Source organism: Rana temporaria, chromosome 13 (assembly GCF_905171775.1).
Source record: "Rana temporaria chromosome 13, aRanTem1.1, whole genome shotgun sequence".
In the NCBI taxonomy this organism is placed as follows: domain Eukaryota; kingdom Metazoa; phylum Chordata; class Amphibia; order Anura; family Ranidae; genus Rana; species Rana temporaria.
The window spans coordinates 77,836,944-77,861,337 of record NC_053501.1 but is presented as its reverse complement, the minus strand read 5'-3'; the positions used below and the strand labels follow the sequence as shown (position 1 = coordinate 77,861,337).

General features: G+C 44.0%; 1 protein-coding gene across 14 annotated transcripts in view; it reads right to left on the bottom strand.

The window, feature by feature from the left end:
• Window positions 1–24,394, bottom strand: part of MTA1 (metastasis associated 1) — a 290,526-nt gene that overhangs the window by 106,241 nt on the left and 159,891 nt on the right. The gene's annotated exons all lie outside the window — the stretch shown is intronic.

Genomic DNA, 24,394 nt, shown 5'->3' with positions numbered 1-24,394 from the left:
CAGGTCTAGGCATGTTTGCATTTTGTCATGCTGTTTTGACTTTACCTATATAGTAAGGCAGGTAACTTGGAGTTATTTCTGTGATATCTCAGTTTTCATAAAAAAATGTGCTGTCAGTAAATTTTGTATGTTTCGACACTGCATTGCTTGGAGCAACGTTGGCGCATGCTGCAGAGAAAAAGGAAGATTTTGGGTAAAAATACTATTGGGATTGGTAGACAGTTTTTGTATCCAGCAGATACCCGGATTCAGAGCGAGAAAACAGATGTCCTCCCATCCTGTTGTTCACAGGTGGGAGAAGAACTTCATGCTAAGGAAGGCTTTTCATAAGGCCCCTTGCACACTGGGGCGTTTTTCATGCAGTACAGCGCTAAAAATAGCGCTGCTATACCGCATGAAAAATCATGCCCTGTAGTGTTCAATGTGAAAGCCCAAAGGCTTTCACATTGAAGCGGTGCGCTAGCAGGAGCGCACCAAAAGTCCTGCTAGCCGCATCTTTACCGCGGTATAGGAGCGGTGTGTTCACCGCTCCTATACTGTGCCTTCCCATTGAAATCCCTTTTTTGGCCGCTAGCGGGGGTTAAAACCTCGCCGCTAGCACCCGAATATCGCGGTAAATACGACGGTATAGCCGCGCTACAAATAGCGCGGCTATACCGTCACCGCGGCTGCACGCCTCAGTGTGAAACCAGCCTAAGGCTTTGGTGGACTTTGCAGGGTTAATGAGTCTTGGCTGTAATCAGCCTAGACCTACTGCTTACAAAAACAGCACTTACACACAATAAAAGTGTGATCTTTTGTGCAGTGGAGGCCACCTGAGGCATTCTTTAATTGTCTTATCCAGAGAGACCCTAAAGAACCGTTTTCCAGAAAAGGGAAGCTGGGTACAGAGATCTTAGATGTTTTTGTGATTTTAGCTAGAGCACTGTCCCAACAACCACATAAGCCAAGGCCTTGCCAAGTGTGATGTATTTAGAGAAGTGCCACATACAAACAAGACTGCTTGTACTATCTGATCAGTCAGATCAATTAGGTGTTCAGGTGAATCCTAGCACAGTGAGTCAATACTAGGAGACCCAGGCAAAAGGTAAATCCTAGCACAGTGAGTCAATACTAGGAGACCCAGGCAAAAGGTAAATACTGGTTTAAGCACAGGTGGAGCCAGAGAAAAATAAATAAATCAGCCTAGAGTGATTCCAAACGTTTTCCTGTTGGATTCTTAAAGTGGGTGTAAAGCCTGCATTAAGATAAAACATGTTTAGGTAACAGGATTTCCCCTTCACCTGATGGGTTCAAAGGATAGTTTCTGCAAGGTGCAGAGAAGCAGACTGAGGTCCAAATGAAGCACAGAGTTCTGTAAAGGAGGTTAATTTTGGGGCTGATACACCCTATTTTGACAAGAAAGAACTAAGTCAGAAGTTTAACCACTTTCCTGCGAATTCCAGCATTCTGCTCCTACATGTAAAATCATATTTTTTTGCTAGAAAATTACTCAGAACCCCCAAACATATATATATATATATTTATTTAGCAGAGACATTAGGGAATAAAATGGTGGTCATTGCAACTTTTTATGTCACACGGTATTTGCACAGCAATTTTTCAAACAAAATTTTCCGGGGAAAAAACATCATGAATATAAAAAAAAAAAACCTTTTTTTTTGTATAATGTGACAGATGATGTTAAGCTGAGTAAATAGATACTTCACATGTCACACTTTAAAATTGCGCACACACGTGGAATGGCGGCGAACTTCGGTACTTAACCAATACCAGGCACTTTTGCCCCTTCCCGCCCAGGACAATTTTCAGCTCTGTTGCACTTTGAATGACAATTGCGCGGTCATGCTACACTGTACCCAAACTAATTTTTTATAATTTTGTTCCCACAAATAGAGCTTTCTTTTGGTGGTATTTGATCACCTCTGCGGTTTACATTTTTGCAAATAAACTAAAAAAAAAAACATTTTTGAAAAAAAATATGTTTTTTTTTTCGGTTGTAAAATGTTGTTTTCTCCTTCACTGACAGGCACTAATGAGTTGGCACTGATATGTAGAATTGATGGACAACAATAGGCGGCACTGAATTGCAGCACTGATGGGCACTGACAGGTGGCTGTGATGGGCACTGACAGGCACTACTGATTGGTACTGATGAGTTACTGACAAGTTTTACTGCTGGGCACTGACTGGCACTGGTGGGCACTAAAGCACTGATGGGCACTGTCAAATGTTTTTTTATGGAGCACTGACTGGCAGCCTATGGGCACTTTTTAGCAGCTATGGGGCACATCTGACGGGACTGTGCTTATAATCAGCACAGACCCCCCCTCTGACAGGGAGAGCCCTTTACATTGTTTTTTTTTTTTTGATCACTTTTATTTATATTACAAGGATTACATCTATAAGACCCCAAATCTTTCCTCTAGGCAGGAAAGACCAATATCAAAATAAACGACCTCTGCCTCACATAACGTCACGCCCTGGCCTCCAAGAGTCAAGAGACTGCCGTGGACCATCTGGCCCTCCTTATTCTCTACGGCTTACTTCCGACATTGACGAATTCAAACCGGTAGAAGCAGGGCCGTCTTAATAGCATCATGGGCCCCTGGGCAAAGTAATGCTCTGGGGCCCCTACAATGGAGACAGTGCAGGTAAACAGACATCAAGTAGATAGGAGGCAGACAAGCAGAACTTCCCCTTTTGGGTGGAGGTCCCCATTAACTACATAAACAATCATTCTGTACAGCAAAGAAACAGTGGGAAAATACTACATACATAAAGTAATAAAGCTGTCCTATATCTGCTAGATTGATGCCTTCCCAGCACTCTGACCCCAGATATCCCCTAGCACTCTTACCCCTCTACACACCAGATATCCCCCCAGCACTCTGACCCCTCTATATCTGAGATATACCCCAGCACTTTGACCCCTCTACACCTTAGATATGTCCCTACATCCTTGATACCTCTAGCACTATAGCCACCCAAGCTACCCCAAGCATTGCTACCCACTATACACCCCAGATCCCCCCTCAGCATTGTTTTCCCCCATAAACCCTTGATATCCCCCAGCACCAATATTCCATCCACGTAGTACCCCCTTTTCCAGTGGAGATACAGTGCATTTAAACTTTTGGCTTTGTGCCCACTTCCAGCACTGCACTCACCTATACTAATCAAGCAGGCAGGAGGGGCAGAGGAGGGAGCATCCCTCTGGAAATTCCAAGCCTTTCGGTGCAAACAGTGCTGGACAGCTGGGCTCACCATGACACTATCCACAATGCTACTTCCGCAGGTGGGCTTTCAGTGCTGCCAATTCAGCAGCTCCCTCTCCAGCTCCTACCCATGCAGTCTTCGAGTCACGAGCATTCAAGATGCATGGGGCAGTGTCAGCGCATTACTAGTGCTACATCCCTGCCCTTCCCTGGTGGCTGTTTAATAATGGGTATCGTTCAGCACAGCACAGCACTGCCAGCCTCCCCTATGTATCAATTACTCTCAGTGCCATCATGGGTCCTCCAATTTTGGGGTAGCGTTTGCTCAAGGACCAGCTGCTTTGGGGAAAGTGCAGGGGCCCCACGCAGCTGGGGCCCTTGGGCAGTGCCCAGGCGTGCCTTTTCATTAAGACAGCCCTGGGTAGAAGCACCGGAGGGCGGAGGGAGCGTCCCCTCCCGCCGCCTGTAGGAACGGCTGAAAAAAATTATACCTGAATGATGACTGTAGCTGCAGGCATCATTCAGATACCCCACTGAAAGCCCAGGCCATCATATGACGTACTGCGGTATGGAAGTGTTTAAAAAACACATTCTCTGGGATTGAGGTGCCTGTGTTCACCCAAGGAAAGAAGAATTTCCAGGTAGGAGAGTAAATCTTTTGGAAGTTGGTAGTAGAAGGAAGGACAGACTCAGATTTGTCTTTTAAGATCAGGGATTCAAAAGCCATGCAGTTAAAGCCAGTGACTGCCAAGCAGGATGAAAGAGGGCCCTGTGATGACAGATCTATCCTGTTAGGAAGAGGTCAGGGGCTATCTCCCAGTAGAATGTGTGTGTGTCTGTACCAGTTTCTTCTGGGCCAGTTTGGTGCAATGAGAATGAACAATTTTGTTCCCTACTCTATTTACTGGAGCAGTTGAGGTAGAATTTGAACTGGAGAAAATGCATAGATCAGCCTGTACTGTGGCCCTAGAATTTGAACTGGAGAAAAGTCATAGATTAGCCTGCATTGGGGCCCAGGAATTATCAAGGAATCTGATGCTAGAGGCTTCTTGGTCCTGCCACAGAGGTAACTTGTTCTTGAATCTGGAGGCCAGGATATCCATGTTTGGGGTCCCCTATCTCAGATATAGGAGGTTGAAGATATTGGGGCAAAGAGCCCATTCCTTTTGGTCCAGGTTGTGATGGCTGAGGTAATACTCCATGCAGTTCTCCACTCCCGAAATGTGGACAGCAGAGATCGCTGGCCATTGCTTCTCTGTTGAGGTGATTACTTCAAGGCTGAATGACTCCTAGTGGTTGATGTAGGCCACAGCAGTAACATTGATTGCACCCTGAATGGGTGTCCTTGAAGAAGAGGGGTCCAGTGTTGCATAGTCACCAGGGGCGGACTGACCATTGAGTCACTCGGGCACTGCCCGAGGGCCCCATGCCACTAGGGGGCCCCATCAGGGTTGCCAGGCTCAGTAAAACCAGGGACAGTATGTAAAAATCTGTGTTTTTTTTTAGATCTGTCCCTGATATGTCCGAAACTGACATGCTTTTAATGTGAATATCCCAAGATTTTAGCTGCCCTGCCTCTGCACTGCCTCCTGGCGTGGTGGCCATCTGTAAGCCAGAGGGGCCCCATAATCTTCTATTGCCCGGGGGCCCCATGAGTTGTCAGTCCGCCCCTGATAGTCACCTTGTTGTTCTGGGCTCTAGTGGAGCTTGGCTTCCACAGATGACCATGTTCCCTGAACTGTGAGGTACTGGAACACTCCTTAGCAGTCTCAAAGACTGGCATCTGTTGTTATAACTTTGATCATGATATCTGATTGAAGTCCTGTGCATGAGTTCTGAGAGACAGCAGTTTGTTCACTGGAAGGAAGACTTTTGCTTGGGATGTGTCTAGGATAAGACCCAAGTATTCCATTAACATTTGCAGATAGCTTGAAGGGAGAGGAGTCTTTCAGCAAAAGGGAATCTAGATAACCCGAGACCTGGATGCCCCGAGTTCTTAGAAGGTCAAGAACAGGTGCAAGCTTTTATGAATACTCTGGCAGCATAGGATTGGCCAAATGGCAGTGCAACAAACTGCAAAGTGTAGAAAGCAACAGATGAGGTAGATAAATTGGAATTTGCAGTTAAGCATCTTGGATATTAATGGATACCAAATATTCCCCTTGTCTTAGAGAGGCAATAGCTCACAGATTCCATGTGAAATTTTAAAAGGGATTTGTTTGGAATTTAGGTCCAAGATATGATGCATACTCCCACTGGGTTTTGGTACTGTGATCAGGTTTGAATATAATCCTTTAAACCTGTCCTGTGTGGGTACTGCCAGAACTACTTCCTGGAACAAAAGATGGTTCAGGGCATTCTGCAAAATATAATTAATCCCAAGATATTTGTGTGCTGCCTAAAACTTGTGTACCAAGTAAAAAAAAACTACAAGGATTAAAATCAGCTGCTGCAATCACTGTTGTGCGTTCATCACAAATATACAACTAAAGACAAAGGAAATGTTTTGCACTGCTGGAAACTCAATCAATACACGTACAAGTGTGACACCATCCTTGATTTCTTCTCATACAGTGCATCAGAAAAGTATTCACAGCGCTTCACTTTTCCCACATTTTGTTATGTTACAGCCTTATTCCAAAATGGATTATATTCATTATTTTCCTCAAAATTCTACAAACAATACCCCATCATGACAACGTGAAAGAAGTTTGTTTGAAATCTTAGCAAATTTATAAAAAAAATAAAAAATAATAATTGTACATTTACAACCCCTTTAAAGGTTTGTTGGACGTCGCTTGGCAACTTGAACTTTCAGCTCCCTCCATACATTTTCTATAGGATTAAGGTTTGGACACTGACTAGGCCACTCCATTACCTTAATGTGCTTCTTCTTGAGCCACTCCTTTGTTGCCTTGGCGGTAAGTTTTGGGTCATTGTCATGCTGGAAGACCCATCCATGACCCATCTTCAGTATTCTGTCTGAGGGAAGAAGGTTCTTATCTAAGACTTTTCAATACATGGCCCTGTCTATTGGTCTCTCATCACGGCAAAGTCAGCATATACCTTTAGCAGAGAAACAGCCAGAAGCATCATGTTTCCACCTCTGCTCTTGACTGTAGGGATGGTGTTCTTAGGGTCATAATCAGCATTTTTCTTACTCCAAACACGGCGAGTCGAGTGAATGCCAAACAGCTAAATTTTGGTCTCATTTGACCACATCATTTTCTTCCAATCCTTCTCTGAATCATTTAGATGTTCATTGACATGAATGTACATGTGCCTTCTTGAACATACCGCCAAGACAACAAAGGAGTGGCTCAAGAAGAAGCACATTAAGGTCATGGAGTGAAACAGCCAGTCTCCAGATCTTACTTTATGGAGGTAGCCGAAACTTTGAGTTACCAAGCGACAGCCAAGAAACCTTAAGGATTTGAAAAAGATCTGTAAAGAAACTGTGGACCAAAACTTCTCCTGAGATGTGTGCAAACCTGGTCACCAACTACAAGAAACGTCTTACCTGTGCTTGCCAACAAGGGCTTCCTCACCAAGTACTAAGTCATGTTTTGCTTGGGGACCAAATACTTATTTTACTCACTGAACTGCAACTCAATTTATAACCTTTGTATCATGTGTTTTTCTGGATTTTTTGGTTGATATTCTGTCTCTATCATTTAAAATACACATATGATAAAAATGATAGACCCTTAATCTCTTAGTAAGGCAAACTTATAAAATCTGCAGGGGATCAAATAATTATTTTCCCCACTGTATATAATCAATTAAAACTGCAAGAAAATAGTAAAAAAAATCAATTCCATGCCAAAAAACTAAAGAGTGACTCAAACAGTCAAAATACTACTGCTGGTGCTGTAAGTCTTTTTTATATGTACATTCAATGTGCATCACACTACACATGATTCAGGGTGGATCCTCACCTTCAAACATTGACCTATAGATTATACCAGGTCATTGAGTGCTATTCCCATTCCCTGGCGGTTAAATAAAAGCATCTAAATGGTCCCAGGTCTCTCTCTCTCTTCCACTGCTTATAAGGTATCTGTCTCTAAGGTTCGCAGTACTACTGTAGTTCTGTCAGGTGAACTCACAACCACCATAGTGTAGTTTATTGAAAACACCAATTTATTTATAAAAATTACACTCACATGCATCATAGAAAGAAACTTGCATAGTATGTTGAACAAACATTCCACATGTGGCAGGATGCTCAGTATTGCAGTAGGGAGGCTGGAATATTTGTTCTACTATACAAGTTTTTTTCTACCATACATGAAAATTAAATTTTATTAAATAAGTTGGTGTTTTCAATTTATCACACAATAGTGGATTTTATGTGGTTTTGAGCTCAACTGACAGAACAACTACAGTACAGTGAACCTTAACCCTCTCACTGCCAGACTCACTCCACTTTTAAACTCAGCTGGCCAGACCATTTTTGCAACTTTTCTTTTGCTTTTTTATTTTTCACTTATAGCTTTCAGAGTTTGTAACACTGCCCAAGCCTTATATTTTCAGAAAGCATACGACCAGTAGAATAAAAAGAAGGTGCTACTGATTTTTAAGGCCCCACAATATGTGTGCAAATGTTTATCAAAACAATATTTTCGCTACAAATACACTACAATTATTATTACCAGATAAAAACACAGCAAATTTTACAAAATTCCTGCTAAATATAAAAGCCTAAAGCTGAGTTCCCACATTTAAAAGTCAGCCACTACAAAAAGTTTAGCTGCTGTCCTACGGTCCAGCAATGTGGGCGCACAAAGCCCCGCTCCTCTAACCGGCACGATTGCTGTGGCTTCACAGCCCGGCGCGCACTGCGCATGCGCAAGCCGTGTTGAGTGCAGTGATTGGCCTGTCAATCTTCTGGGACCTGTGACGTGTCCAAGAAGACTGCAGGGCGGGAGGGGGAGAGATGATCTTCTTTCTGGTGCCATGGCACCAGGGAGGAAGTGGGATCTGGGTGCCTGTAAAAACAGGGTACCCGCTCCTTCCCCCAAAAAATGATTAGGCATGTTAGGGGGTCGCCTACACTTAAAGCGGAAGTTCCATTTTTGAGTTAATGTATTTAGTTTATATAGAATAGATATTTGTAACTTCTAAATTGCGCCGTTATGCTATATGGTGAAAATCGAACTTACACAAAAATGTAAATATCCTTCAAAAAATCTGAAGGTTTTAATTTTTTCCTTACAGCCTTCAGGATTTGTAAAAGACCAACCCCCCCCCCCCCCCCAACCATGTATTTTTCTGAAAGAACATGACTTGTAGAATAAAAAGGCCCTGCTATATTTACTAAATTTTAATCAGCTGTGCAGTCTATAGGCCATTTTCATGCTCAGTTTTTTTTATTTCCAATTTGCCTACAACCTCTTTCTATTGTCTTCCAACCATGCCACCACCCCAGCTGGGTTATCAAAAAACTGAGTCCCCCCCCAGGACTGTTACCCAAAATGATGTGGGATATAACAAGGCGTATGTAACTTTGAATTGTTGCAGCCTGCGTTTAATTTCTGAAAACTTGGCCCTACGTTTCTGCAGCTCTGGCGAGAAGTCTGGGTACATAGAAATCCTTACTCCATTATAAACGGATATTTCCAATTTCTCTGACCTTTTGAAGAATAATAACTTTGTCCTTGTAATTAAACATTATTAAGAGAAGTGGCCTGAGGTAACCTCCTGGTTGCAGTATTCTAGAGGGTACTCTATGCGCCCGTTCGATTTCAAAAAGTGCAGAGAAAGTGTCTTTTCCAGAAATTTCCTTAAAGGAGAAGTATAGCCAAAGCTCGTGCAAAGCACTCCTGTGCCGTTTGACGTCACCAATGTCAGTTCAGGCACTGCGTCATCCCGACCACGGAGTTTGGATCCGCCACGTGCCTGGACTGACACCCAGATCAGCCTCTCAGCGAGCCGCTGGGAGTCTGAGATGGCCGCTCCGCCCCCTCCACAGCCCAGCACTCCAATGAGCGAGGAGGAAGAAGAGCAGAGAGCTGCGACCGACAGTCTACAGCTCTCTGCTAACGGAGCTCTGAAAATTGCTCAGTTCTCAGTGTAGAGGCGCCGGGAGACAGATGCAGCATTGGACCGATGCTGCATTCACATAGTATTAATCTGCGAAAATAATAATTCCTTTACTCATCTTTTAAGCCAGATCTCCAGGAACATTATAGAGTTAGGGCCCTCACTTCGCTCAGGGAGACCACAATCCTCACATTGTTCCTCCACAGTCTATTTTCCGTGTCATCCATTTTAGCCACATAAATATTGACTTTCTCTCCTATAATTTTTATTTCCTGCTTTATTGGATTCAAATCATCCTTCATTGAGCTAATCCTCCCCTTCCCTCACGTACTTTTTGCAAGTCGTGTCTCACAAAGGAAAACTCCTCCTTAATACATTTCAATTGCTCACATAGGGATAACTTACAGGAGTTGACTGCTTGCAGAACTTCATTCAAAGATGGTTCTCCTTATGTTAAGGGACCAGCTTTAGGAGATGGCTCAGACTGCTTATACCATCCATCCTTGGTGCTGCTGTTTGTCCCTGTCTCTCTCACAGAAGGGGCACGCGGCTGGGTTTTAGATTTTCCGGCTGCTGTCCTCCCTTCGCTGGTGACTGACCTGGGGTGTGAGCAAACCGCTCTAGCTTAGCAGCCGCCACCTGATTCCCCTTCTTTGTGGCTGTGCACCAGTGCCATCTTGCTGTGCCGGCTCCACTCCCTTTTTCTGCGTCATGGTGGGTACACAGCCTGTGTGTTCAGACACATTTGGCCCACCCCTGGCTCCACACTATCTCCCTACGTCACTTCCCTCCTTTCTCTGCACCGGAGGACAACCGTTGCTAAGCCGTTCTGACTCACCCGTCAGTCACTTTAACCCCCTTGCCTCAGCGCACAGCTGACAGAATTTCTAAGTAACTGGAGCTAGCACACAGAAGTCCACTCACTCCAACATCCGGTGATATTCGTAATTTTAAATTGAGCCTTTTTGCAAAATGGTGAAAATCGAATATACGCAAAAATGTAAATATCCAAATCTCTTTAAAAAATCTGGAGGTTTTCATTTTTTACTTACAGCTATGTCAATGTCAATTTGGATGCTGCAGTAGGTGCATGGCCCCAAACGCAGAGTGTGAGTTCAGATGCACCCACACAGAAGTCAAGTTGGAGGCTGTGGCTGTGTGCTTGCAGTCACTGTGGGATACAGTTGACAAGATTAGGACTGCCTGCAGAGGAATGTATGGAACACCTGTGCTTCAGCTTTGTCCCAATTGATATCAATGGGACTGCCTGCATGGAACACCTGTCCATCTCTCTTCAGCTAAACATGGCCCTGCTGTAGTATGCCCCGCATGAACGAGGCCTTAGGCTTTGTTTAGACTTGCAGTTGGGGGGGTGGCAAAAATGCACGATTGAGTTGTGTTTCTGCCACCTGCTGACCACACCCCCTCAAGTTATAGGCAGCGGATGGGGTGTTTACATGCTGGGGCTGCAACGCTTTGCACCCTTTTTAATGTTGTTACAACTTGTAGCGATGCCAAACACTACACATACAAATCAATTGGGGAGGCGCCACAAAAATGGGATTTAAACAGATGAGGAGGCTTCGCATTGCTTCCTCACTGCCTGTCAGTAGCTTCTGGAGCATAGTCTCTTTTTTTTTTTTACAATTTGGAGAGACATCAGGGTTCTAAACAGACCTCTAATGTCTCTTTTTTCAGACAGAGAAAGGGGCTAAAAACAGAGTTCAGTCCTTTTCTCCGCAGGCTCAGCTGCAACGCAAATGAATGAAGTCTCTGCATAGAGGCTCCTATTCCTTCATAAACTGCGGCATAGTAAACACTTTTTACTATGCCGAAATTATGGTTTAACATAGGAGCGATTGGTACCGATCGCTCACTATTTTAATCTAGGAAAGGAGGGGAGCTGGTAAGGATATGTTTACCAGCCTCCCTGCTCTCCATTCTGACAGCGATCTCCCTACTGAGCAGTAGATGCAGCTGGCAGGAGGCGGGGAGGAAAAGCTGGCCAGCTGGAAGCAGTGCTGTAAGTCCGTATGGACATGGCAGCGAAAGGGTTAAAAGACACAAATACCTTATGAACAGTGGAAGAGAGAGGGAGACCTGGGACAATTGAGAGGCTGTTATTTAACCCCCAGGATAAGGAAAAGTGCTCATTGGCCTGGTATAATCTATAGGTCAATGTTTGAAGGTGAGGGTCCACCCTGAATCGTGTGTGGAGATGCACATATAAAAAAAAGGCTTACAGCACTGGGATAGTGGGTTCACTCACCAGCAGGAGGACTTTGACTGAGTCACTCTTTAGTTTTTGAGATGGAAGCAATTTTTTTTAGGACTATTCACTTTTAAATTCTTATATATATATATATATATATATATATATATACACATATACACACACACACACACACACACACACACACACAACATAGGTTGATTTATGATGTTATTAGGAGAAGAAATCTTGGATGGTGTCACACTTGTATATGCACCCCAGACGATGTGCTTTGACCACGAAACGCGTCGGGAGGACTCCACTGCCGCCCCAATTGCATACAAGAGCTCTATAAACTCCAGCCAAATGTAAGTTTGATAGCTGCGAATAAAAGTTTAATTTTAAATCTACCAAACAGAATTACGCTATGTGGCCACTCTTCTCTCCTTTCTACATATACTACTAACACACTAAGCAAACCAGTTTGGGGATTCCATTACAAGTACGGTTTCCAGCTTGTCCCTACATACTCATCCCATTGAAATATATGCTGATCGGCTAAGCGCATGACTCCTGCCAAGGATTGTCCATGATACCTGTCATTTAAAGCTTTGTTTGACTTTCGGTGGCATATGTCATCGTTAGTCAACATGTTCCGGTAAGCCTGCATTTTTCTTGGTGGTGGGATTACTACACTGAAGAAGTCATGCATTTGTACTTATTCACCTGATGGACTTTCAGATGCTTATGAACTTTTCTCACTAAAATACCATTTGTGTTTAGTTACCCAATCAATGAGTGTAACAGACCACTTGCATCACGTGCCAGTTGGCATATTCTTTGTTCCTCCCAATAGAGGGACTCATATATTATTTGTGCACATTTATTTATTATTGTCATATGTGTTATAATTGTATTTCATGGTATTTGACTTCCATTACCGTTAGTCATCTTATAAGCGCTACACATTTATATTCTTTTGTTTTTTCCGCTTTTCTCGAATGAGCCGTGTTAGCAGCTACCATTCACTTATCATTGGCAGCGCAGGGTATTCACCTTTCCTATGCACATGTATCGATGGAGTTTTTTAGCAGCACAACACATTTCCTTTGTCATTCTGCAAAAATTACTGTCTTTGAACAGAATTTGGTTGATTTAAATTAAGAAAGCTGTGAGGGTAGAGTTTTCTATTCCCTTTGAAGCCACCGATTGAACCCACAGGTCTGGCATGTCTGCTACCATGAGAAAGGAGAACTGTAACAGAAGTCTCCTTATTCTTAGGTGCTCTTTATTGGGACAAGGGCTTTGGGGAAATCTTGGTGGACTTTGTTGGCCAAGTCCTATGCAAAAGGGAAGGGCTGGACCCAGGCTTAGAAGATTAAGCCTGGGTAAAACGCTGAGGTGCTCTGCATTGATGATATTTAGGCTCCTGAGGAAGTGGATTTTTTACTTTCTCTTGTGAAAGAGCCCCCTCTCCTCCTGTGACATCTTTAATGAATTTGTAAAAGTGCCTCACCAAAGAAATGTCCTTCAATTGGCATACACAAGATGTCAGCAGTGATGAAGTGCCTCAGGACAGCAATATATGAGAGCAGCTTACTGGAAATTTCCGATTATTGGGTTAAGTTGCTGTGATTGAATGTAACCAATCACCACAATCGTCTCCCGGGGTGGTGTCTATATTAAGTGCGTGGTGAGGTGTGTCCGTCAGTTGTGACAAAATCGGACAGGCGGATGTACGCACACCATTACACATGCACAGTCGAGGATCGGCCATTTTTTTTTCTGGAATCGTGGATTGTCGGTGTCTGTAATGCCTTTACATGCCTGTATTAATCTGGAAATGTGAGTGCATCTTAGCTTTATTCAATACATTTTTATTTTAAGCAGTATTACACTATCTTTGGCCATCTTTGCTTTTTATATATGAACCTGTCTGGAGTTCTGGAGTTTACCCTACTGACATCCATCTCGTGGTCGTACTACATACCGGATGGTGTCACATGCTAGAGAGTGACCGTTTGATTATCTATGCTAGTGAGCTGGAATACACACCAACGCAGATTGACCACTCTAACCGAGGATCACTGGCTGCCTGGTAAGCAGAATCTGAGTGTGTGAGGGGTCACCCGGTTCTGATAGGATTCCTACTAAATCAACACAGCTGTGGGATCATTGCACTATTTTAATATATTTTTTTGTTTTTTTTGGGACTCTTATATATTTGCTAATTTAAGTGACATTACTTGAGTCAATCATTTCTAGCGCTGCACTTTATAAAATAGCATGCAATGCCAAGCTGAAGCAAGCAAGGCTAGTGGGCCATTAGCATGCATTAAAAAGGGTATTTACTCAAGTGAAAGACTATAATTCTGAAACTTTACAAAACTCTGGTTAGAACACATTTTGAGTATGAGATCCAGTTTTGGTCACCAATCTTCAAGAGGGATGTCCTTGAACCATAGAATGTCCAGAGAAGGACAACAAAGCTAATAAAGGGGCTGGATTACCTCAGTTATGAGGAATAACTACAAACATTAAACGTATTATCTTGTGCAGTCTCCCCACATGCCCCCCTATGGAACAACCCTACACTGCCCCATTTTTTCTCATTACCAGACCCCAAAATATGGGCCAAATGCGGTATTAAACTGTTATCTGACCTCGCCACCGGCACGGCTATACGCCCCTTTAATCATCTGGTATCCCATAACAATGTGCCTTCCTCGCATTTATTTTGCTATATGCAACTGTCTCACGCGTTTAAAGCCCAAATAACACCAAATGTCACGCAAATAGTGCAATCTGATCTAGAGAGGGTCATTCATTATGAATGTACCAAGAAAACAACCTTGGTCCTCTATGCGCATCTCCTTAGAGTTTCCTCTCCAGATTTGTCTAAGCTCCGTCAGCGATGGACACAGGACATCCCGGGACTGGACTCAGAGGATTGGGAGGACATGTGGGATTTCCCCTTCAAAATACTGGTCTCCCTTCGAGATCGTCTCATACACTATAAAATTCTACACCAGGCTCATATTACCCCGTATAGGTTGCATAAAATGAAAGCCTCCCTGTCAGCGGAGTGCTGGAGGTGTACTGGGGACCCGGGCGACTTTATACACATCTTCTGGTCCTGCCCAGTAATTAAACACTACTGGTCACAAGTACTATCTGTGATACAAGAGGTGGTAGGAATAGATGTAGCCCCAACCCCGCAGATATGCCTTTTGGGCTTAGTAGAAGAATTAGCCCCCAGGGTGGCAGAGAGAACTCTGATAGGACTCCTGTTATTCTATGCCAGGAAAATGATCACTCTCTGCTGGAAAAAACGTGCCCCACCGTCCATACTGCTATGGAAATCACATGTCAATAAAGTACTGCCACTCTATAAAGGAACCTACCAAAATAGAGGATGTCCCAAAAAGTATGATAGAGTGTGGAAAAAAGTGACAAGTGCTTTTGCGCTAATACAGATCCTCAATATGCAATAGCCCAAACAAAATATATACAGTGCAGCGGGATTGGACGGACGTACACCTGGAGTGACGTAAGCCGGCGCTGTGGAACGCCGCTCGTTTTTATTACTGCCGCACGTTTTTAATTTTGTTAATGTAAGCACAGGCTTTTCCTTCAATAAATTTCCCCTGGTTTACTGTACTTCACCATTGGAGTCCCTCCTTCTGTTCTCTCTTTCTTGCATTTGGGGCTGAGTGCTGAGTGGATCTGTGAAGGAGACGCGGTACCAGCTGAAAGGGTGGACGGATTTGAACAATCCAGACTGCAAGTGTGGGATATATTGGATGCCTATTTCCATCTGCCTGGAGGTAAGAGGCTAGTGAGCCCAGGGAAGGATTCGGTTCATCATCTGCTTGTCATTATTATTTCATTTAATTGAATTCAGCAATATCAAGCATCCCTATCTGGCAGGATTCACTATTATTTATCTTGGGACTATTTTTGCACATCATTTATCCAGCATTTCTTGCTGGAGTGGTTCATTTATTGGACTTTATTGTACTTTTGTTTGATTCATGTATCTTTGAGTTTGATAGCTCTCTTAGTATAGTATTATATATATTGAATACATTTATCACTTATCACTTTTTTCCTAAAATAATTTTTTTGGTTCCCAAATTTTTTTGGGTTCCCATGTGGTCATATTTTTGTGTCACCATTTCTGTGAGATACGTTGCGCAGAATCACACCCACTTATGAAAGAGTGTGGGCCAAATGGCTAGCAGAGGCCTCCACGGCGACCGAGACTGACTGAGCTTGTACGTGTTTTCTTTTTTTTGTTTTGGTTTTCCTCTTTGTATTAGAATCTCTGCTATGGGTTTGCTGGATATAATTTGCTGTCCCCTTGGGCCTCGACTGAAGAATTTGATACTTGGACATTTTAATTGAGCGGGAGCCACTACTGCACTAGGTTGTTTGTTTGTCCCTTCTTGTAAACGTGCTGCAGCTGTATGTTACTAATGATGGAAGCAGCCTATCGCCAGCGTGGGTAGAGTCCCAATGCTGTGGCAGGTTTACTGATGTGGTTTGTTTTTTTTTTTATTGAGTATAAAACATACAAACAAAAAAAAAAAACGTATTATCTTGGAGAAGAGGAGCTTAAGAGGGGATATAATCACACTATACATATTTTTGAAAGGTGACTCTAGCATTGGAAAAAAACTGATTAGCCAAAGGTCTCTCGAAAACACAGGACCACACAATGAAGCTGGACGAATGGCACTTCAATCTTAACTGCGTAAAGGATACTTTACTGTTATGCCGCGTACACACGATCGGTCCATCCGATGAGAACGGACCGATGGACCGTTTTCATCGGTTAACCGATGAAGCTCACTGATGGTCCGTCACACCATCGGTAAAAAAACTATCGTGTCAGAACGCGTTGACGTAAAACACAACGACGTGCTAAAAAAAAATGAAGTTCAATGCTTCCAAGCATGCGTCGACTTGATTCTGAGCATGCGTGGATTTTTAACCGATGGTTGTGCCTACTAACGATCGGTTTTGACCTATCGGTTAGGAATCCATCGGTTAAAATTTAAAGCAAATTGGCTTTTTTTTCAACCAATGGTTAAATAACCTATGGGGCCCTCACACGATCGGTTTTGACCAATGAAAACTGTCCATCAGACCGTTGTCCTCTGTTTAACCTATCGTGTGTACGAGGCCTTGGAGCAGTAAGAATGTGGAACTCCCTTCCACAGTTGGTGTTATCAGTGGGGAGTGTAGATAAATTCAATAAAAACTTTAGATGTGTTTCTTAGCCAACACAATACAGAGGAATATGGAAAATGGTAGTGACACACACACACACACACACACACACACACGTTGAACTAGATGGCCTGGTGTCTTTATTCAATCTTACCAACTATAGCCTTTCCCCACTATGATATTGCGTGAAGCCGTGATATAAGATGCGTGGGAGCATGGGTGCGAGAAACTTTTGTGACATCTTTTCTAACATCTTTCATTACCTTGTACAGTGCATCCGGAAAATATTCACAGCGCTTCACTTTTTCCACATTTTGTTATGTTACAGCTTTAGTCCAAAATGTATTTAATTCATTATTTTCCTCAAAACTCTACAGACAATACCCCATAATGACAACCTGAAAGAAGTTTGTTTGCAATCTTTGCAAATTTATATATATATATATATATATATATATATATATATATATATATATATATATATATATATATATAATGTACATAAGTATTCACAGCCTTTGTCATGACATTTAAAATTGAGCTCAGGTGCATCCTGTTTCTACGGATCTTTGAGATGTTTCTATAACTTGATTAGCGTCTACCTGTGGTAAATTCAGTTGATTGGACATGATTTGGAAAGGCATACACTTGTCTATATAAGGTCCCACAGTTAACAGTGACTGTCAGAGCACAAACCAAGTCATGAAGTCCAAGGAATTGTCTGTAGATCTTAGAGACAGGATTGTATCGAGGCAAAGAAAAAATGTCTGCAGCATTGAAGGTCCCAATGGCCTCCATCATCCATAAATGGAAGAAGTTTGCAACCACCAGGACTCTTCCTAGAGCGGGTTGCCTGACCAAACTGATCGATCGGAGGGGAGACGGGCCTTAGTCAGGAAGGTGACCAAGAACTTGATGGTCACTCTGACAGAGCTCTAGCGTTTCTCTGTGGAGAGAGGAAAACCTTCCAGAAGAACCATCTTTGCAGCACTCCACCAATCAGGCCTGTATAGTAGTGTGGGCAGACAGAAGCCACTCCTCAGTGAAAGGCAAATGACAGCCCGCCTGGAGTTCGCCAAAAGGCACCTGAAGGACTCTCCGACCATGAGAAGCAAAATTCTCTGGTATGATGAAACAAAGATTGAACTCTATGGCCTGAATGGCAAGCATCCTGTCTGGAGGAAACCAGACACCGCTCATCACCTGGCCAATACCATCCCTTCAGTGAAGCATGGTGGTGGCATCATGCTGTGTGGATGTTTTTTAGTGGCAGGAATGGGGAGAGAAGTCAGGATTGAGAGAAAGATGAATGCAGCAATGTACAGAAACATCCAGAGCACATTGGATCTAAGGCTGGGGCGAAGGTTCATCTTCCAACAGGACATCGACCCTAAGGAAACAGCCAAGATAACAAAGGATTGGCTACGGGACAACACTGTGAATGTCCTCGAGTGGCCCTGCTAGAGCTCAGACTTGAACCAGTTTTAACATCTCTGGAGAGAAACCAAAAATGGCTGTGCACCTATGCTTCCCATTCAACCTGATGGAGCTTGAGAGGTCCTGTAAAGAAGAATGGGAGAAGCTGCCCAAAAATAGGTGTGCCAAGCTTGTAGCATCATACTCAGAAAGACTTGAGGCTGTAATTGGTGCCAAAGGTGCTTCAACATAAGTATTCATAGCCTTTGCTCAATACTATGTACATGTGATTTTGTTTAGTTTTTTATTCCTAATAAATTTGCAAAGATTTCAAAACAAACTTCTTTCATTTTGTCATTATGGGGCATGGTTTGTAGCATTTTCAGGAAAATAATTAATTTAATCCATTTTGGAATAAGGCTGTAATATGTTACAAAATGTGAAAAAAGTGAAGCACTGTGAATACTTTCTGGATGCCCCGTATGTCTTGCACTCCAAAGCCAGGCATATGGGGATCCGGCTAAGGTAAAAAAAACAGTGGAGCTGCATAATGAGCCTGGCTATTTTGAGCCCTGAATAGTGATGGCTATAGTAAAGCAATTAGTTGTCAGAGGAATTGTTATATACTGTAGTTGCAGACAAGTCTACCTTGGTCAGGAGTGAAAATTTGGTCCTGCTCCAGTACAGAGGAAGCCTTGTCACTGTGAATGTAATGTACAGGAATATGGGACCTTGAGACAGTAGATCGGGGCGCTGTGGAAGCATCTATGGCCCGTTGATTGTCAGTCTCACAATCTCCGGGAACCAAGGGCTTCTGGGCCAGGTTGGTGCCACTAGAATGACTGAAACTCCTTTTCCAAATCCTGTGAAACAAATGTGGAAGGAGAGGGAGTATTGGCTCCATGGAATTATTAGAGCATCTGCTCCGATTGCCAGAGGATCCTTTGTTCGGGACACAAACTGCTGTAGCTTGTTGTTGAACCTGGATGCCAGTAAGTCGACCTCTGGCCTAACCCAATATTGGCAAATTTCCTGAAAACACCTTTGGGTGTATGAACCATTCCCCCGGGCAGATCTGCTGGCGGCTGAGATAATCTACCTTCTAGCTCTCCATTTCCGGGATATGGACTGCCGATATAATTGGCACATGTCTCTCTGCCCAGGCTAGTATGTAGATCACCTCCTTCAGAGCTGATGGACTCCTGGTACCGCCTTGGTGGTTTATATAGGCCACTGCAGTGGCATTATCGGACTGAACCCCGATAGGGTAGTCCTGAAGCTCCATCGTCCAGGACCGTAGGGCCAGACATACTGCCCATAATTCCAGGACATTGATTTTGCAGGTTCTGATCCCGTCATCACCAGCGTAAGCTTGCGCGTGCCCAAGGAAATAAGTACATTGGATAATCCAGGGCTTTTCCTCTCCTCTTCCAAGCCAACAAGATGTCTTTTTGTAGCGACCTGGAATTGAACTGGGCATATGGCACCACCTCAAATGAGCATGTCATCCTCCCTAGAAGACTCATACAGAGTTGAATGGAGGGTTTACACACACAGCTCCTGGTTCTCGCTCTGTAACGAGCGATTGGGGGTGCCCGGCGGTGATCGTGACCGCTGGGCAAGCACGTCGGGACGATGGGGCGAGCGGGGGGTGCACGCGCCCCTATTGGCTGCATAGCGAGATGACGTATAGCTACGTGATCTCCCGCAGCAGAGCCGACCTGCCGCCGTATAACTGTGGCGGCTGGTCGGCAAGTAGTTAACAAACTTTTCATCCATGGGATACGAAAGGGAAAACCTCTTTAGGAGGAACAAAAATCCTGTCAGGATGTTCCCAATGAGCATACACCGCCTCTTCCAACATGAGGTGTAGGAAAGCATGTGTGGCCTTAAGAGGCCTCAGGGATCCCAAAGAGGACCAGGGAGGCTCAGTGACCTCAGCAAGAGGTAACTTAAAGGCAGAGCAAACCATTCTGGTAAGAATCAGGATCAAGAGCCTCTGTGATTGAGAGGCAGATACCGGCTAGATATCTTCTTGACCAGATTGCTCAGAAGCAGACTCATCCACCAGGCCTTCCACAGAATCCTGAGCTTTAAGCACTTCAACCCATTCCTGCTTCAGGGAAGGGGATCTGTCAAGCTTCTTGCCACCCTGTGGGACGGAGGCAATCATAGCACCCATCCTGTGCTCTAAGACAGCTAGGGCTGAGGACAGTTCAACCTTAGTGATAAAGGGTGAGGCAGCAGTGTTGACTGTAGGCACAATACCAGATAGGCGCAGTGGCTCAGATTGCCCAGAAGCCTCTGGTCTTTGAAGGGATACAACACTAGGGATAAGACTAGGTTTATCAGGAACTACTGACATATGTGTGCCCTGCCCTCTAGTGTTAGTCCCGCTCCTCTTTTTTTTTTTTTTTAAGACATTTACTAGCCACAAAAAATGAAGTACTTGGGTGTAGAATTAACACACCTCAGAAGGGAGACCCTTTAATAGGGCTCACCAAGCCCCTATGTAACAACTCTGCTAAGCACCTTAGCCCGCCAAGCAACACTTGGTGACTCAAATGACCGGGTAATGAGAAATTAACCACTGCAAGTGTCTGGTTTAGAGCCTGCTCTGTGTCCCAAAGCTGTCTCTTGGAAGCACCGCATGCTTGGCATACACGGCTTAAATAAGCTGGCTGTGCGCTAGAATATTTGTGCGTACGCACGTGCGTGGTCCCGGCGATTGGGCATGGCCGCATTAGCGCATGACGCAAATCTTTGTGCACCTAATAAAGCTACTGCGCTTGTGCAGCGAAGCCACGTGCGCCATGGCTGCCAGCAAACTGGTGAGCCAAATGGCGTCTTTGCAAACGCACGTGCGCCCTGACCGTTTAAACACAAGCGAGTATAAAGGCACTGCTGCGAATGTTCGTGCGCCATGGCTGCCAAACAACCGAGTATAGCAGCACTCTTATGATTGCATATGAGCCCTTAGTTGTCAAACAATGCGAATGCATGTGCGCCCTGGTAAAACCAAGGCGAAATGGCATAGCGTTGTGCGCCATCATACAGGTAAAAAAAACAGCCAGACACAAGCCAAAAAGGTACCCTTTGCAAACGCCCACATCTAGACCCAAAACGCCCCCGTATGGTCACCGCACACAGGTGTCCAGCCCTTAGCTAGCTTAACTGTTACAATCACTGAGACACCCCACTAATTATATATACATACATACACACACACACACACACATATACATATACATATACATATACACATATATTATATATATATACACACACACACACACACACATATACACACATACATACATACATACATACACACACGTGAAAATCGAAAAATTTGAATACCGTGCAAAAGTTCATTTATTTCACTAATGCAACTTAAAGCGGGGGTTCACCCTATAAACAAAAAAAATTTTTTTTTTTTCTTCTAGCATAAAATGAGGCATAGTAGCGCGAGCTACAGTATGCCTGTCTTGATTTTTTTATCCCCGTACTCACAGTGCAATCCTACTTTGAAGATTCCGTCTCCCCACGGGGAATGGGCGTTCCTATCCAGACAGAGGATGATTTACGGCCAGCTCTGGCACGTCACGCTTCTCCGGAAATAGCCGAAATAGGCTTGGCTCTTCACGGCGCCTGCGCATAGTCTGTGCGCAGGCGCCGTATAGCACCGTGAAGAGCCGAGACCTACCCTGGCTGTCTTCGGGGAGCATGACGTGCCAGAGCCGGCCGTCAATCATCCTCCGTCTGGATAGGAACGCCCATTCCCTGCGGGGAGACGGAATCTTCAATGTAGGATTGCACTGTGAGTACGGGGATAAAAAAAAATCAAGACAGGCATACTGTAGCTCGCGCTACTATGCCTCATTTTATGCTAAAATGCTGCTATGGAGGGTGAACCACCGCTTTAAAAGGTGAAACTAATATACAAGATTCATTACATGCAAAGCAAGATAGTTCAAGCCGTGATTTGTTATAGTTGTGATAATTATGGCTTACATCTCATAAAAACCCCAAATCCACAATCTCAGAAAATTTGAATATTACATGCAATCAATGAAACAAGGATTGTACATAGAACAATATCGGACCTCTCAAAAGCATAGGCATACATATGTACTCAGTTTGGGCCACTTTTGCAGCAATTACTGCCTCAATGTGGTGTTTCATGGAAGCCATCAGCCTGTGGCACTGCTGAGGTGTTATGAAAGACCAGGATACTTCAATAGCGGCCTTCAGCTCTTCTTCATTGTTCGGTCTCATGTCTCTCATCTTTCTCTTGGCAATGCCCCATAGATTCCCTATGGGGTTCAGGTCAGGCGAGTTTGCTGGCCAATCAAGCACAGTAATCCCACAGTTATTGAACCAGGTTTTGGTGCTTTTGGCAGTGAGGACAGGTGCCAAGTCCTGCTGGAAAGTTAAGTCAGCATCCCCATAGAGCTCATCTGCAGAAGGAAGCATGAAGTGCTCCAAAATCTCCTGGTAGACGGCTGTGGTGACCCTGGACTTAATGAAGCACAGTGAACCAACACCAGCAGACGACATGGCTCCCCAAATCAACACAGACTGGAAACTTCACACTGGACTTCAAGCATCTTGCAGTGTGTGCCTCTCCATTCTTCCTCCATACTCCTTGGTTTCCGAATGAGATGCAAAATTTGCTCTCATCAGAAAAGAGGACTTTGGACCACTGAGCAACAGACCAGGTCCGTTTTTCTTTAGCCCAGGAAAGACACTTCTAAAGTTGTTTGTTGTTCAGGAGTGGCTTGACAAGAGGAATACGACATTTAAAGCCCATGTCCAGGATCCGTCTGTGTGTGGTGCCTCTTGATGCACCGACTACAGCTTCAGTCCACTCCTTGTGAAAGTCCAACAATTTTCCTGACAATCCTCTCCAGGCTGCGGTCATCCCTGCTGCTTGTGCACCTTTTTCTTCCACACTTTTCCCTTCCACATAACTTTCTATTAATGTACTTTGATACAGCACTTTGGGAACATCCAACTTCTTTTGCAATTACCCTTTGAGGCTTTCCCTCCCAATGGAGGGTGTCAATGATGGTTTTCTGCACAACTGTCAGGACAACAGTCTTTCCCATGACTGATTCCTACTAAACCAGACTGAGACCATTTAAAGGCTCAGGGACCCTTTGCAGGTGTCATGGCTTAATTAGCGGATTACAGTGGGACACTTTGAGCCTAGAAATATTGCACCTTTTCACAATATTACAATTTTCTGAGATTTTGGATTTGTTTTTTTTTTTTATGAGCTGTAAGCCATAATCACCACAATTATGACTAATCACAGCTTGAACTATCTTGCTTTGCATGTAATGAGTCCATCTCATATATTAGTTTCACCTTTTAAAGCAGAGTTCCACCCAAAAGTGGAACTTCCGCTTAAATCACTCCTCGCCCCCTTACATGCCACTTTTAGCGGCCCCTCCCTGTAGGCGATCACCTGGGACACGTGACAGGTGGCAAAATCGCAGTAAAAACACCTGTCCAAAAACGTGGCAAGCACAGCAAAAAGCACTACAGAAATGCTTGAAAGAAACATACATAGATGTAAATCGAGCCTTAGGATGTTTGCGTTCTGAATGAAGTGGTAAAGCAGACACCTCTCTTGACAGCAGTATTGTCAGTCTGGCGAGAAGGTAGTGATTCCACTGCAACTGTGGGCACCCGGCCGTGACAGCTTTCGGCTTTACTTAGAACCCCCAAACATTATATATATTTTTAAGCAAAGGCCATAGAGAATAAAATGGTGGGTGCTTGCACAGCCGTTTTTCAAACTCAATGTTTGCAAAAAATACATTAATGAATTTTAGTGAACACAAACAATATAATACCAATTGCAAATGCTCATGAAATGGTGACAAACTACGGTACTTTAAAAGCCTTTGCAGGTTACCAGTTTAGATTTAAACAGGAGGTCTGGAGCTAGAATTATTACTCTTGCTCTGACGTTCGCGGCGATACCTCACGTGTGCTGCGATCACTGTTTACATATGTTCGGGACAGACGTGTGCGTTTGCAACTGGCTGTGAGCACAGGGTGACAGGGGCGCTTTAAAAAACATGTCTCCCGATTGTGCACAGTTTAGGGGATACTTACTTTAGATGCAGTCAGTGACAACACCAGCGCTTGCGCTCTGAAGGAACGGTATACCAGTGCCGTACCTTCAGAGCAGTGCCGTAAACATTGACATCATCGCCGACTCAGCCATTCACATCGTTGAAGCGCACGAACCTAA